Source organism: Fistularia commersonii, chromosome 24, assembly GCF_037954325.1.
Source record: "Fistularia commersonii isolate RoL2024-O1a breed Wild chromosome 24, RoL_Fcom_v1.0, whole genome shotgun sequence".
In the NCBI taxonomy this organism is placed as follows: domain Eukaryota; kingdom Metazoa; phylum Chordata; class Actinopteri; order Syngnathiformes; family Fistulariidae; genus Fistularia; species Fistularia commersonii.
In genome coordinates this window covers 11913634-11929376 of record NC_141307.1, presented here as the reverse complement: position 1 = coordinate 11929376, position 15743 = coordinate 11913634, and positions in this window count along the sequence as shown.

Genomic DNA, 15743 nt, shown 5'->3' with positions numbered 1-15743 from the left:
CCAATAAATTAAAAAAAAAAAAAAAAAAGATATTTTTTAATTTTTTTTTTAAATTTTAAAAGTCAACGCGGCCCCTAAGCCAAAAAGTTTGCCGGTAAATTAAAAATAATAATAATAATAATAATAATTTTTAAAAAAAAATTAAATTTTAAAAGTCAACGCGGCCCCTGAGCCAAAAAGTTTGCTGGTAAATTAAAAAAAAAAAAAAAAAAAAAAAAAAATTATATTTTAAAAGTCAACACGGCCCCTGAGCCAAAAAGTTTGCCAATAAATTAAAAAAAAAAAAAAAAAAAAAAAAAAGATATTTTTTAATTTTTTTTAAAAATTTTAAAAGTCAACGCGGCCCCTAAGCCAAAAAGTTTGCCGGTAAATTAAAAATAATAATAATAATAATAATAATTTAAAAAAAAAAATTAAATTTTAAAAGTCAACGCAGCCCCTGAGCCAAAAAGTTTGCCGATAAATTTAAAAAACAATTTAAAAAATAATATTTTTAATTTTTTTTTTATTTTAAAAGTCAACGCGGCCCCTAAGCCAAAAAGTTTGCCGGTAAATAAAAAAAAATAAATAAATTAATTTTTAAATTTTAAGAGTCAGCGCGGCCCCTGAGCCAAAAAGTTTGCCGGTAAATTTAAAAAAAAATTTAAAAATATATATATATTTTTTTAATTTTTTAAATTTTAAAAGTCAACGCGGCCCCTGAGCCAAAAAGTTTGCCCACCCCTGGTATGGACCCATGGACGGAGCTCCGGCTCGGGGCCCGTCGGTGGCAGAACCGTCACTCTGCTGATGGAGATCACATTTGTGGTAGTTAATCTAATGATGTTGATTCTTTTTTTTATCACTTGAACATAAAATGAGATAGAATAATGGACACGTTGAATGAGTACAGCCATCAATCAAGCATTAAACGCCCGATCCGGTTATCGTTGTATGATACGCTACTAATTGTCTGCTTTTTGGATGACAGATGGAAACCGCATAAGTAAACTCAAGCTTAAATGTCCGCGAGTGTCCGTGTTCGTATTCTAATCACGCCAAGCCCAGGATATCACCATCATTGCAGCTCGTATTTGTTTTTCGGAGATTAATTCAGCTGTAAAGCAAATATTAAACAGGAATATTCAAGCCGCACGTTTGTTTTGGAATGGATTTTAATCCTGTATCATGTTTTATCAAACATTTAGCTTAGCACGTCTGGCTTTAAGTGTGTTTCAAAGTGATGTGAAATTAAATGAATCAGATTCTTAGGCCTGGAAATGTATCTATCATTCACGTGAAAACGCAGGGGGCAACAGGCTGAAGATGGAGGGGAACGTCTCGATTGGAAAAAGACAAAGTTCAAATTCCTCAAGGTTAACTGGGTGACCTGCGGGGTCATGGAAAGCGTGGATAATGCTGCTGGCGGATTGGGGTGAGAAATAGGCTACGACTGGTCTAGCATATTGCTGGCTTCTTGTTCAGTTGCGTGCGTACCACTGTGTGTGTGTGTGTGTGTGTGTGTGTCCAGGTGCACACTATAAAGAGATAGTAAGGAGCTTGTTCCATCATGCTGATGAGGTCTTTAATGCAATGTAGCTGCAATTCACTGACAGAAGTGATGACATTTCCTGGAACGTCATCTCCATTATGTGTGTATACATTAACCTTGAGCGTCGCAGCGGCCAAGAGAAAAGCTCTACATACGTACAGAACTACACAACTCTACCCAAAAACCAACAACAAACTCCAATGATTCCATGTAGAAAAACTGAATTTGAGACAGAGGAATCAACAGTTACCCGTCTCACTGTGGAACCAGCGTTGACACCAGACGGTTCACGATAAACGTCGCCCTGCGGCCGGTAGACTGATGTAATTGAACATTTATTTGAAGCAGGGATTGATATATATTCAACTTTGAAGAGGAAAAAAAAAGGGTAAAAAGCCACAGGACATAGTAGGTAATGGGGCCATATACCTTTCCAGGCTCCACAAAACACATGTCAACCGGCCGATCCTTCCAGAAGCCGGGATAAAAAGCTGCCCTATAGCAGGGAAGAAGTGAAGCATCCAACTTTCCACAACAAGCCGGATCTGCCTTTCAAGACCCTCGGAGGGAGATGGAGACCCCGAGGTTTCGCCAGAACGCTGTCCCTCTCCCTTGTTGAAATACATTATCCGGTGCTATTTTTTCTTTTTTTTTTTAATTCATTTAAACTGTGGAAACATGTCAGACTGGTAACAACTTGTGTTTTGACCTGCAAATACGTCATTCGGAAGGAGGAGAGAGGGTAATTCTCCATAACTCCAGGTTCGGAGGGGGAAAGCCGCTTTTGCCCGCTAAGTCAGATAAAATTTTGATAAATAAATACATTGGTACTAACGGAAATACACACACATTAAGAAATCTATCTAAAATATTCTACAAAAATAAAATACTGTGGTCCCTTTGGATACAAATTTAATTTGTACCAGAAGTTAGTTTTGTAAGTTGATTTTTTTTTTGTATCTTAAAAGAATTTTCCCCATTTAAAATAACAGAAAACAATTTAATTTGAAATCGTGCTTTGTATCTAAAAACGATTGTGATTCGTATCTTTAAAAGGGCACTGTATTAATCAATTCGTGCAAAAATGCATGGATATATACACAAACAGAGAAATAAATACAAGTAGATATCTTTGCTGTAAATCAGGGGTGTCAAAAATACGGCCCGCGGGCCGGAACTGGTCCACAGGGGGGTTCAACCAGGCCCGCAGAATAATTTGAAAGTGAAAAAATGCATAAAAGACAAGGATTTATTTTTTTTAATTAAATGCAATTCAAGACTTTTCTGCTAGGAGCGCACTATTTTGGTCAGAGTAGAAGACGAGACGCATCACTGAGACGGACCAATCAGCAGACGTTATCAATGCACCACCTGCTGCTTGTTATGATGTTGTTTCTACCCTGTTCTCCACCTCCAGCTACACCTTCACTAGCCGAAATGTCGTTATCAAAACAGAGGAAAGTTGATAAAGAGTGTAGAATTTTCAAAGAAAAATTGACCACGTCCTATTTATTTACGGAGACGCACGGGAAACCTTTGTTTGTAACAAGTTTAGGTATTTAAGGAATATAATATTCGGCGCCACGACGAGACTCATCAGAGCAAAAAATAAGAGAGTTTGAAAGGAAAACTGAGAAGAGATAAGATCAATGATTCGCTGGCAGGTCTGAGGAAACAGCGTCCACTTTCACCCATAGCTGAGAAATCAGTGCAGCAGCGGTAAAAGCCAGCTAGCTAATTGCTAGCGAAAATGTGCAATTTAATGTCAGTCAGCAGCTTCACTACTAAAGAGTATGTTGGAATTCTACTGTTCATGCAACTCCATGCATTTTCAGTATGTATTGTATGTGTTTACATGTTTCATGGATGAAGTTTACACATTTACAGGACAGGTGAATACTTTCTTCCACACACATTTAATAGCACTCTCTTTAATTTGTAAGGTGTAGGCAGGGACTCAATTTAGATTTTATATGCACATGTGTAAATGGTTTAAAAATCCCTTTCTTTATAAGTCTCATTTAACCTTAAAGTGCATTACTATATTTTTCAATAGCAATTACTTGTTAAAGTTTTGTGCCTTTGTACGATCAGTGGGATCGCATGATCACATGATTGCCATGCAAACATGTGAATGATAAAAGTAAATTGCACTTTTGTTTCAGGATATATGAGGTGTTTCGTGAAATGTTTTGTAAAAGGATTGTTCATTAAATTCCAAGATTTTCCTCATGTCCTTGTACTTCTTTACACCAAAACAGAGGAAAACCTGATATTTTGGTTATTTATTGCTGAGTATGCCATTATTTTAATGGTCCGGCCCACTTGACATCTACCTAGGAAATGAGTTTGACACCCCTGCTGTAAATAGTCACAGTAAACTAAGTACGTTGCCAGTCTGTCTGTGAAAAGGCAAAGAAATTGCCAACAACCAATTGCCATCATATGTCACCATGTCATTTCCATATCACCTCCCTCGTGTAGAGAAACCACTGTTTCCATTATTTAGAAAAAAAAAAAAAAAAACATTTGATTTGCCGTCGCCGTATGAACGAAAAGCCGTGAGATACCGTTGACATGCAGGTATTACCGATTGAGGCTCTAAATCCAAGGTAAAACTGGAGGCAATAAAAATGAATCTCTCCAAGGAGTTGGATTTGAAGCTTTGTGTAACGTGACGTGGAATAGTCACAATCCTGATCCGCTGTTTTTGCAGGGAACGCGACGGCGGTCGTGTGAGCGAGATCACAAAGCCATGAATATGCAAGGTCGAAAGGATGTCTCTCGTGGAAGTGTTACCCTTCGGTGCCGGATAAATCCTGTCTGTTGTCTTTTGGTATCTACCAGTAATTCAAATATAAGAAACAAGAAATGATTTATTCGATAATTCTGCCATCATCTCTTGGAAAGACATAACTTATCACACTGGACACGCATCGGCATAAAAAATCCCGACGGCCCGACGATCCGGTGTGTGTGTGTGCGCTCGGGGCGGATGTTAAAAACAGATGATGCCAAAGGCAGGGTTGGTAGAAATGATAACCAAGGGACTCGTTGGAAAAATAAGTAAATAAATAATATATATTTCCAATACTACCGCTACTACTTCCACTACTACTCCTGCAAGTACATTTATTTTCTATGTTTGTTTACCCAAATACTTGACATGATTCTTACCTTGACTTATCATCACACTATGGATGACATCTGGGTTACAGAGACCTATATTTTAGAGCCTTTATGTTACAACAACCAATGCTCTAAATTGTCTATCAAAGAAAATCAAAAGTATCCTAATGTGTGAATCTAACAAACAGAATTATTGAGCGTTGTAGGGAAGGAGAAACTGCAAGTTTGAGATTTCTACTGCAGCTCAGACGTCCCGGTAGAAACAAATCTACGCCGCCCTGCTCTTGGAACATTCACCGTGTGTGAAAAATATACGACCTGATAAAAAATAAAAAAAAAATTAAAAAAATTCCTGCGGCCTCTCTGTTAATCAGATCCCTGCCTGAATTTATGGATTCAACCCCCCATGCACTTTTTGTAAATATTCATTTGGCTTGCATTTAATCCAGCTAAACCAAATATAAAAACACACGAAAATGAATAACCAGCCAAAAACATGCAACCGGAGTGAACGGTTGTATTTCCCTGTGTGACATGAATACGTGTTTACATGAGCATGCATGTTCAGATTTTTGGAAAATAAACAAACTAAATATGTGGAATTAATACGACGCTTTCGCATTAAGTTTGAATTCCTTTCCGTTATAATTCTCTATCAAGTACTTCCACAAATAAAAATGCATATCACGGTTTGTAATATAGAGGTTTTTCCCGTTATTTTACAGCGTATGGCATGACTTTTCATACCGCTCTGTTCTTCTGCAATCATAAATAATAGAGAGCTTTGTAGACGAGACGGCCCAGAGCTCATTGTGTAACGTCTGCCAGTCTGAGCTGACTTGCCAAATCACTCACTCGTCTGATAGATTTGTTTACCAAATCTTTTGACAAGGGGACTATTATATAACTGTGTCAGACTTGAGTTTGTTTGGGGTGTGTCTGTCACCATGCATGTAGCTCTGTTACTGACATGTAAGGGGAAAAAACAAACTTGTGTTTATATTTGAAACATCTGAAATGGCAAATCTACTGCATGGGGAAATACAGTATATTTATTTATTTTTCATCTCAACAGTGAGTAAATTTGGGTAAGTTATGTTGAGACTTCACAGGTTCAGAAACAAATTTGCGTTGAGATCGAAAAAAAAAAAAAACATTAACCAATGAATCAGTCATAATAAAAGGCCTGTGTTGCATGAGAAAGAAAGAGGGCATAAATTTAAACGATTTTGATGCAGCCTTTTTATTTCAAAACCGCCTACTGATCCTCTCTAACTCCATTTTACATGTGCTGTGATGCCAGCCAAGTGTTGCATGTCTATTTTGGGGTGTCTAGATCTAGAGAGATTCCTTTTCCGCCCTTCTTTCTTCTCGTATTTGTTTTGAAAAAGGCTTTATAGCAACAGAGCTACAACAACAACAACAACAGCGGCAAAATTCCCGATCCCAACATGAATGTTAGGTTTTCATACAAGCTATCATTAATTTGGCACGAAAAGAAAATGGATGAGTGCCCTCACAATTATGGGTGGGTTTTATTTGAACTGATGAGTAAAAAAAATACAAGGAAACAACAGATGACACATTAAACATTTGTAAAATGTCGGTACAAACAACATTTTACAAGAAGTTGGTTTCACTGAAGATTGTCATCTATATATGAAACTGCATGAATGTTGCTTTTCTATTTTTTTATTTCCCTTCGCCAAGGTAACCATCTGTCCATTGGGCTCGGTGTTAAACGCCGGTTTCTCGTACCAAAGGACTTAATGGACTTAACATTTGACGGTGACAGAATCTTGGCAGTTCAAACAATCCATACATCACATTATTCTTGCAAATAAAAAAAAAATAAAAAAAATCATAAACATGATTCCGACTAGATTGCTATTTTGACATGATTGAATGATGATAATAATATTAATAACGAGGGGTCGCGTGTAAATCAGCATGTCTATTGGCGGTGACAGTACAGAGGGAAGAATTTAGTTTAACTTATCTAGATGACCGTTTACTGTTTATTTTATTTTTCTTTTGTGCACAGGATAAATGTCAGGCCCAAGAAAAGCCCGGCTGATGCGCCTATCACGCGCCTTCTTAGCCTGTCAGTTTGTGCTCAACGATATTTCCGATTTGTTAAACAGATGATTGATTTTCAATTTTCTATGTCACTTGATGAAAATCGACTCAGACTGGCAATCGCTTCAATTCAGAATTGTTGCCAATCTGGTGCAAGGTCTCATTTTTGATTTTTTATTTTTAAATTTTTTTAGAAAGTGCATGACATATATTTATAAAATGCATTTTTAGATGCACATTTTGTAAAAAATATCAGACCACAAAGTATTGAATTCACAAGGTCCGGGCAAAGTGTTTTATAAATTGCTTATTGTGAGCCGTTGCTCATTTTTCCATGTTCAGTAAACGGGCTTGTTTATCTTTTCACCCTATTTATTTATATCTCTATTTAATACAGATGGTTAGTTTTTACACAGTCACTAATGTCAACAAAAGTCAATGTAACAATCAATTAACAAATGAATATATATATTTCTTTTTTCTCAATTGCATTTGGGTAAATATTCCCTTTCTCCAGCTTTGGAGACTCATTTAATGGAACTCAGTATATTCATATCGTGTCAGGAAAATACTGTACCAAACTGAACAAATAAGTAAATCCGATTATCATTCTGGTTCATGACTCGCTGCACTTTGCCACGGTTAACGTAAACTTTTCCCGTGAAATCCAACCCTTTCATGTGAAACTCATCTTTTAGCCTTCTTTGAATCATGAAATGTAAAGACACACACATATACAGTATATGTACATATATGTATACACAAATATATATATATGTACATACACAATGAAGCCTCAGGGCGGCACTGGCCCTGAGCAGCTTCTCCCTGAGCCGGTCCCAAGCCCGGATAACTGCAGAGGGTTGTGTCAGGAAGGGCATCCGGTGTAAAACTTTTGCCAAAATCAAACATGCGAGTCAACCATAACCATATTGAACCGGATCGGTCGAGGACCGGGTTAACAACGACCGCCATTGGTACTGATGACCTACAGGGTACCAGTGGAAGTTAGGCCACTGTGGGTCGAAGAAGAGGAACAAGAAGCATATGAAAAGGTGCCAAGAGAGGAGCTCTGGTATTGTATGAGGAAGTCTGGAGTGGCAGAGAAGTATGTTAAACTGGTGCAAGACATGTATGCTAGCTGTGAGACAGTGGTACGGTGTGCTGTAGGGGGAACAGAGAAGTTCAAGGTGGAGGTGGGACTCCATCAGGGATCAGCTCTGAGCCCCTTCTTGTTCGCAATGGTGATGGACAGGCTGACAGATGAGGTGAGACAGGAATCCCCATGGACCATGATGTTTGCAGATGACATTGTGATCTGTAGTGAGAGCAGACAACAGGTAGAGCAAAATCTAGAGAGGTGGAGGTATGCTCTGGAAAGGAGAGGAATGAAAGTTAGTCGCAGCAAGACAGAATATATGTGTGTGAATGAGAGGAACTCAGATGGAACGGTGAGGCTACAGGGAGTGGAGATCAAGAAGCTGGAAGATTCCAGGCACTTGGGGTCAACAGTCCAGAGCAACAGAGAGTGTGGAGAAGAGGTGAAGAGACGGGTCCAAGCAGGTTGGAATGGATGGAGAAAAGTGTCAGGGGTACGAAGAGATAGAAGAACATCAGCCAGAATAAAAGGAAAGGTGTACAAGACAGTGGTGAGACCAGCGATGATGTTTGGACTCGAAACTGTTCCAATGACCAAAAGACAGCAGGCAGAACTAGAGGTTGCAGAGATGAAGATGTTGAGGTTCTCTTTGGGAGTGACCAGGATGGAGAGGATCAGGAATGAGTCCATCAGAGGAACAGCACATGTTAGATGTTTTGGAGAGAAGGTCAGAGAAGCCAGACTGAGATGGTCGGGTCATGGACAGAGGAGGGATAGAGAATATATTGGTAGACGGATGCTGGAATTGGAGCTGCCAGGCAAGAGGTCTGGAGGAAGACCAAAGAGAAGATTTATGGACGTCGTGAGAGAAGATATGAAGGTAGTTGGTGTGAGAGAGGAGGATCCAGAAAATAGGGTTAGATGGAGAAAGTTGACTCACTGTGGTGACACCTGAAGGGAAAAGCCAAAAGAAGACGATATATACATAAACATACATTGATAGCACTTGAAGAAATCTGGCAATATTTCTCGGGGTAATAAATGTCGTAAATCCCATGTGTGATAGCAAACCCTCCTGGAAGTCCACCCTGAAGAGATCTCTAAACATAGATATGAAGAGAAGACGGTTCCATGAATGGCACAGTTATGTGTTTCACAAGCAGGGGGTAAAAGTCAATTTGTTTCCATTTCCAGACAAGTTATTACAAGGTAATAAGCAATCATGTCCTCACAACCCACAACACCGTTTCAAAAATAGCAAATTACAATAGAATATTTTATTGCTGCGATGATAAACCATCCATAATGCACTCGGGATGAAAAAAAAAAGAATCTTCAGAAAGTGCTAAGTGATTAATATGTGGACAGAAAGTAACTTTACCTTCAGTATTATTTTTTTGATGAAAGGCTGATTTTATTTGACTTTATTTTCTTTTTCTCTCTAATTATGGAAATGTTCAAAGCTTTAGTTTCCAAAAGACAGATGCTTCGGCCTGAAACTCCCCGTTTCCCGTCGTCGAGCCCAAAGACGGTTTGTCATTCCAATGATACGTGGATTTTTATTCATTTGCGTAATAATTCTTCTTTTTTTTTTTTTTTTCCCGTGCAATTTTCTGTTCATTTTAATTCTTTCTGCTCTTTCACGTCCTTGAAACGTTAGCGCTTCCATTCTTCCTCATACTCTTCATTTGCCTCCTGTCCTCTTTTTCATCCATCGCCTGAAATGCGGCGTAAATTCTTATTTCCTTCTCCACTTTTCTTACGCTCAGACTCAAAGTACGGCAAGTCTATTTCAATTCCTCAAAAAAAAAAAAAGAATTTAACACTGACCCCTGTTGCAGGATGGTCAAAAAAAAAAAACCCTGCTCGTGCATCTATCCAAAAACAAATCTCTTGACACGATAGTAAAAATGTTAAAATCATCGGTTTGTATTTTGAAACAACTCCTCTTTTTGCCATGACTTCTACTTTCATGTCCGAAACCCAGAGAGGACGGTTCTTTGGCGGAAACTCATTAGTTGTTATCGCCTCATTTCGTATCTGTGTGAGGGTTTTGTGTGTGTGTGTGTGTGTGTGTGTGTGTGTGCTGTTTGTGCAAAAGCCTTACTGTTTTCTCTTTTATGTGTTCATTTTTTTTTTTTTTCCTTTATGTCAGACATGGCTTCCTTCCTAAAAGAAATCATCATTTCTGTATTATTTCCAGCTTGCATTGCCTTTTAATGCAAAAATAATTCTCAACACACATATGATAGATGTTGGAAAGTCCACTGTTTAATGTGTGTTTAATTTTATCTTTCTCACATGTTCTTAGAATCTGTGAAACCACGGTACTTTTAATACAAACTGAACTAAACTGTTCCTACACAATGTAAGATGGAGAGATGAAACGTGTTCTTACATTCGATGTTCTGCTTGTTATTTTCTTTGTCGTAATTGATCGGTTACCTTTTATTATCCTTTGTATCCAGTCATTTATCATTGATCACTACTTTGGTTCTGTTTTACTCTAAACATCGGTCCAGCCCTCCGATCGGTGCTATCGAGTCCATTCCTCGTGTGCATTTCAATAGATATAAACTATTTTTACCGGCCACATGTGGAAGCCGATTTTAAGATTTCACAGCGAAACTCCGTAGAAGCGCAACGTGAAAGCCTTCACTCGTAGAATCCGGACGTTTAGATCGCGTCGATCTCTCGGACACGGTTGAGGCTAATGACGCCCGAGGCGAAACCCGGTTGTCTATTCAAACCTTATCCGTCCGTAAGGCCGTTCCCTTCAGAAGGTCCATCCTTCTACCCACGTATTTACCATCTCCGCTCCGTCCAAAACATCTCAATCTGGCTTCAGCTTCAGAACCACCAACATGTCCTGTCCCTGTGTTGGACTCGGTCCCGATCCTATTCATCCTCGCATCGGAGATGATCGTCTAAATTAAAACCGGTGTTTCAGGAGCTCATAGCTTGAGGCTTTTCTGTATTGTTTTATTGTTTGTATTGTTATTATAACAGAATTCTGAGAGGTAAAGAAAAAAAAAATGGCCAATCATGATGGAGGGGGGATTATCCAAGGTGGCCTGAAGAGACCAAATTGTACTGTCTGGGAATTGAAGCAGATCTTTAACTCACATACGCTGAGGTGCGACAGTCATGAACCATCTCTGCAAGGACAGACAAACAGGTGCAGACAACAAGGCATCTCACAAACGGGGAAAACGTGCTGTGTCGGAATGAGATGACCACAATAAATCTGGGACTGGACTCCATCAAGAGGCGAGCTACACCCTGGGCCGCTCGCCAGTTAATAGCAGGGCCGCAAATATAGACAAACAACCCATCACTCAGTCAGTCACAGGCATCCTGGACAATTTGGGGTCTTAAATGTAGCCTACTGCATGTTTTGGGTCGAGGAACTCACGGGGAACCCAATACAACATTGCTGACATCACCAAATCGATTTGTTTCACAGTCAGTGTTGAAAATGCGTGCGACAGAATCCTCCAGTTTGTTTACATCCTCAATATATCCCTGCCCGGAACCCAAATGGACATAAGTAACCTGTACCGGTCAAAATAATATCAATATCATGAAGATATTTGTCGTGCGCGGTGACAAAAGTGCACCGACGGTTGCGATGCACTTTGTGGTTTTGTGCGTTCGCGTTTGGAAGGAGCTCAGTTGTGTTGGGTTTCGGCTGATAATGAACGGCTCAGAAGTCGGAATGGTTTTTGCGCAGACATCTGATTCTACCAAAAATAAAAGATTAAAAAAAGAAATAAACAAAATAACAAAGGCAGATTCTACCCCCAGACATTTTAATGATCCGGAGCAAAGAGTTGATGGCAATCCAGGGATTTTTTTTTTTTTCAGAAAAGAAGCATCAAAGTATCGGCCCGACTCAGGAAAGACTTCAAACCCAAAAGTGGAAAAATTGAGAAAACCTGTCATATCACCGAAAAAGCGTGTGAACACGATCTCCTACAGTAATACTGAGGCCGCAGTGGTTTGTGACGGCTGGAGCGCATTGGGATTTATTAAAAGTCTGGAGGAGATAGAAAAACATCTGAAAATAATATGTAATAAAGCCTTCATGTATCAGCATTCACCGTAATTATCATCAATATTACTATCACTATCATCACCGATATCATAATTATTGTTATCATCATTATTGTTGTGATTATTGGATGCTTTTTTTTTTATTTATCTCGCCTCGATCTGAGTGCCTGGGACGAATTATGGTAACATTTATTCAGACTTCTGGCTGAATACTGGCAAAACAGTGAGGTCTCCATCAAGGGTATTGATTTGCACAGAAATTCTCAAAGATTAACGCGTGTGAAAAGTAAACACAAGGTTTATCTACAGCAGCGGTTCTTAACCTTTCTGACCCTGAGGCCCATTTTTTTTGAGTACAGAGTGGCCCAGGGCCCATTGAATATAATTTTAATATATATTATTTATTATGATTAATTATAGTATATTATTTAATGTATTATTTAATATATATACACTGTATAGGTTTATAATTATCTCAATCTTGGTTTGATTTGTATTCAATTCAATAAACCAAATCCACTTACAGTTTACCAAGCAAAAACCTTGTCAAATAAAATGAAATAAAATGGTTTCTTACTTTGTGCTTTTCTTACTTTTCTTACGTCTGGCTACGAGCTAGCTAGCTTTCAGTGCACTTTTGGAGTTGCCAGTCAGCGACACGATCCATCTTTTCTGCATGTGCAGCCCAACTTCTTTCCTCTTGAAAAATTCCACCGGCTTTCCTAACAAGCGTCGGATGCTCGGTCTCGAGGTGTAATTTTGACGGCTCAAGTGTTTCGTTAGACGGCGTTAACACACACTCCACACACTGGGCTCTCGCCACTGCCTCGCTACCTCTGTTTACGAAGCCGTACTTAAACAAGTCGGGATTGTACTTGCGCAAAAATTTACTTTTTGGCGGGGGGGTCGTCTTCATTTTTCCGCTTTAAATATTTCTCCATCTTGTTTGTTTCCAGCGAGCTGAGTGTTTTCTCCTTATTTATGAAGCTGGTTAAAGTAACAACTGACTGATGCATTAGCGCCACCACATGATGGGGAGTTGTTATTGCGTCCCGCAGCCATCGCGGCCCACACGGACAAAACAGATTTTTTTCGTTCTATGGTTAAGAATCTCTGATCTACAGCACCGCTACGAGCGTCTTTTGCACGTGAAAGTTTGCACATCGTGACTTTTGTGTTGAAGTCGTTCACATGCGGTCGATGTCTGAAGCGGTCAAACAAGCCCAGTCATGTGATATCCCTCATTTCATCGGACCAGGCTTGATTTTACCCGTTTTCTCCCGCGGCTCGGTGTCCGTCCGAGCTTCGCTACTCGTATCGCCGCTGTGATAACAACAGCAAACACGTTAAGTGCTTGTGTGTGTGAGTATGAGTAAAGAGCGAGGCTTGACAGACCGCTAATGGAACTCTCCCATGGGTCTTTAGCGGCCTTTCATATTTCTTAATGAGAAAACGCAGAGTGACTGCATAATGTGTGTAAAGCATGAGTGTATTCAAGCCTTCACACACATTTTATATATTTATCCATCTATATCATTATCTCTACATATATGTATGTACGGGGGGGCAGCTATGCTGCGAAGGGCTCAACTGGGTCAAAGGTCAACCCTGTTGTTGAGACCCATCGCCACAATTACCCCAAATCTCATCACCCACGGCCTCCCGCCGCGTCCCTAACCTCCTCCGTCCACTTGAATCTTTCAGCTAAATTACCCAGCTTGCACCCCGCAGAACACGTATCGCCTTCATTTATTGTTCAGGGGCCGGCTTACTGTTATTGATTTGCCTCCCGTTAATTGAGGTAAGGGGTCTTTTTCTTCCAATTCTTCTATTGATCCCAAGTGCCATTAGTCAGAGGCTTAATTAAGCAGCTAATAGAGGGAAGTGCTATTGATTCCGTGCTGTCGGGGCGTTTTTTTAATTTTTTTAACTCGCGCGATATTCCTAAATGTATCGTTAAAAATATATGTAATTATCAATTATGAACAAGCCTTTTCAAAATCCTCTCCACTGTACACAGATGTCTGAAGTGTAGCAGCGGTAAGTATAATTACAGCGACGACAGGGCTGGCAGTCATCCTCAGGCGTAGGTGCACAGCTGAAAGTAGATCCAACCTGCAGAAATTGAGGTCACGGTATAATATGAGTGAATTGGATGTCTTGGAGGGTTACCTTTTGTAAATTTTTTTGTAACCCCTTTTACATAGCATGAAAATGATATATTTTCATCTCAAATGTGTGTGTGCAGACCCGCTGGAAGGAAAAAAAAAAAAAAAAAAAGAAAAATGAACTTGAGAAGAACAATGATGGTTGATCAGATGAAATGAATCTGTGACGCCAAGATTGGCTATAACAGACAAATGAAAGCGATCTCCCAAAAGAGAAACCCAATTGACCAGAACAACCTTGTGAAAAGTCATACGTCGGCGAGTCAATTCCAGAATCCGTATCTATTGCGGAACACATCATATAAATACCTAACATTATGCACAATTCATGAATAATGTATCGCCGGGAGATTTGGTTGAATTTAATCATACTCCTTCCTCTCTAATATTAATCGCAAGCACAAAAGTAACCACCCCCTATGGGGAAGGACGACATGTTTTATTTCCCTGGCGGGAGAAAAGGCCCGGTTGATTGAATATTTAGCAAAAGTTGCGCTTGACGTTCACCTCCAGTCCGAGCCTTGTTAGGAAAGTGGAATCGCATTCGGAGCCGTTCGTCTCTAACTGGAATCTTTGATTCACCATCAGGGATACGACCCGGGCGCCCCGCTTTTTGGCGCGTCTTCATTACGACCGATGACCTCAAACCAACGGATGACCGCATGTCATCCAGGATCTTCTGGAGAAAAACTTCGAAAGAGCCTCGGTACTTCCGTGACGCGGCCATCTGAGAACCCCACCGGTAAAGACAACATAAAGAAATGATACAAGAGCGAATCGCGAGTCTGGATTTCCGTGCAAAAGCGAGTCTCTCGCAAAAGACATCCGTCGATTTTTTATCATGGAGCTCGTGTCAAAGACACGCGTCCAGAGTTAACAACCCGTTTCAAAGTGTTCCCTATTCTGCATGTGTTATGTTATTAAAAGCCACCGTCTCGCATTCAAGAAAGATATTAAGCGTCAACGTTCACGATTAAATAGACCGGGATTAAAAATGCCTATTGTGTGTGTCATGACGAGGCGATGTAGTGTTTATTCATGGCTGAAGGAGGAGGTTCAGGTTCAAGCTTACTTTCTGCTGTCATTCCCCCAACATTGATCAGAATGAACAAAATGTTGTTGTTTTTTTTTTTTTTGGCACATTTTAAAATCATCATGATAAGAAACAAAAAGAGTTCTTTGTTTGAAAAGTCAGCAAAAAACTTCAGCGTACCGCGAACACAACCCTGTTCCATGCCACACCTTCATGACCTCGCTTTCATGGTCTGACTTTAATTTAATGTCTTTCATTGGTATTAAAGATGTTTAAAAAGCACAACAATGCCCAACCAGCAACCCCGGACTCTGAAACAGCTATTGACAATAAAATATGTCTAACTACTTTGCAAGTGCAGGAATACAGTCTTTCAGAAAATATTATATACCAGATGTACTATAACATTTATGTATGTGTGTATTTTTTATTTATCTTTATGCATTTATTTATGTGTGAATGTATCTTTCTGTCTATTCATCTATTATTGCATTCATTCATTCATTCAACTGCCTGGTTCAGGGGTCTGCAACCCGCGGCTCCCTTTGGAGATTAAAAATAATGACAGTATTTAGATAAAATGTATTTTATTTTAGTTTGTTCATTTTTAAAATGTCATTCTAAATCAAAATGAACATCAAAATAAAT